The sequence below is a fragment of the Cibotium barometz genome, chromosome 36 (assembly GCF_041138505.1).
Source record: "Cibotium barometz isolate CiBa-2024 chromosome 36, ASM4113850v1, whole genome shotgun sequence".
In the NCBI taxonomy this organism is placed as follows: domain Eukaryota; kingdom Viridiplantae; phylum Streptophyta; class Polypodiopsida; order Cyatheales; family Cibotiaceae; genus Cibotium; species Cibotium barometz.
In genome coordinates, this window is record NC_141081.1 from 25,060,621 (window position 1) to 25,062,589 (window position 1,969).

The window sequence follows — 1,969 nt, forward strand, 5'->3', positions numbered from 1 at the left end:
TCAATATTGGTGCAATGACTAACTTGGCTTCTTTTTGCTTTTCAAAAGATCTATCCCCAAAACTCTACGCGCTCGCATGGTTAGGGGCATATACATTCAGCAAACCCACTCTACACTTTGCAAACCACATAATCATCCATTGGGAATGCTAAGGGACTATCACTCCACTGTCCAAAATAGCATGTTGCCAAGAGTCCATAATAGACATACATACTCCCTTGGGCGCCCAAAAGTTCATATCGTGATGCCATAAAAGTTTCACAGTGACTATGCAGTATCAGTTAGCCAAATACGACTCTCGTTCATGAATCATAGGCACGCCAATGCCACTACTAACCAAACATTTTGCAAATTCTATCACAACCTACCATCTTTGCGAATTCTATCACAACCTACCATGATAGGGCATAAAATAAGGACCTCCCATCCCCTACACATTCCACAAGACAATCCTCATGCATCTTGTGGGAGAAGAAAGAGGCTGTGCAACAACAATGTGTGTAATCTTTGAGGTTGTCTTGGACAAAGAGTAATCCATGTCTAAGCATCCTTGAGAAGGTGACAACATCTCAACAGATAGAGACCATCCAACCAAAGCCCATGTCCCTCTAGCACCAAGAAAATCCTCTACCTCATACAAAGTGGCCCCATGTACATTTACATAGAAAGAGGGCCCATGAGTATCCACAACCTTGTGAACAAGATATGGCACTCTCTATCACTATATATAGAAGGGACCATGACTTTAGCTGAGTGAATGGAATAACTTGAAACGTTGCTCGGTTCATGGGAGAACTACAAATCTTGGGTATAAAGGTGCATACAAGGCCACCAATTGCCGTTGCACAACACTCTACAATATATTCCCTTTCTTGAGAAATGTTGGCTTGAAATACTCACGTGAGCTTCAACAACCAAATCTTGGTACTCATCTGAGTTAGCAACTAAGCGTAAAACCTCGCCTGTCCCTAGGTAGTAAAGTCTCCTTAATATCAATTAAAACCTTTAGCAGGCATCCAAGAAATTTGCATGACATGTAAGATCAGCTATCTTGTCATCCCAGATTGTAGTAGACAAGAATCTAGCAATGCGCTCACTATAGCATGGTACAGACTCTATATTAAATAAAGTTGCATCCGGGAGGTCATTGTCTACCCCCTTTGGTGCTTCACAATAGAAATTTTGCTCGAATGGTCCTGAGTAGACCCTTTCTTTACCACTACCATGAAGTCAAATTCTAAAAGAATGATTTGCCAATAGATAATGGCAAAACTTCTTTACAACATAGATCATTGTCAGCCCTTCTTGCTTTGTTGTGGTGTAATTATTTTCAACCACATTCAAATGTTAGCTTGCATCTAAAATTGGGAAATCCATTTTATGATCACGAGGTTGTGTGAGGTTGCAAAATTGGATGCATTGATGTGAACATAGAATTCCTTATTCCAATTTAGAGATTTCAATATTGGTGCAATGACTAACTTGGCTTCTTTTTGCTTTTCAAAAGATCTATCCCCAAAACTCTACGCGCTCGCATGGTTAGGGGCATATACATTCAGCAAACCCACTCTACACTTTGCAAACCACATAATCATCCATTGGGAATGCTAAGGGACTATCACTCCACTGTCCAAAATAGCATGTTGCCAAGAGTCCATAATAGACATACATACTCCCTTGGGCGCCCAAAAGTTCATATCGTGATGCCATAAAAGTTTCACAGTGACTATGCAGTATCAGTTAGCCAAATACGACTCTCGTTCATGAATCATAAGCACGCCAATGCCACTACTAACCAAACATTTTGCAAATTCTATCACAACCTACCATCTTTGCGAATTCTATCACAACCTACCATGATAGGGCATAAAATAAGGACCTCCCATCCCCTACACATTCCACAAGACAATCCTCATGCATCTTGTGGGAGAAGAAAGAGGCTGTGCAACAACAATGTGTGTAATCTTTG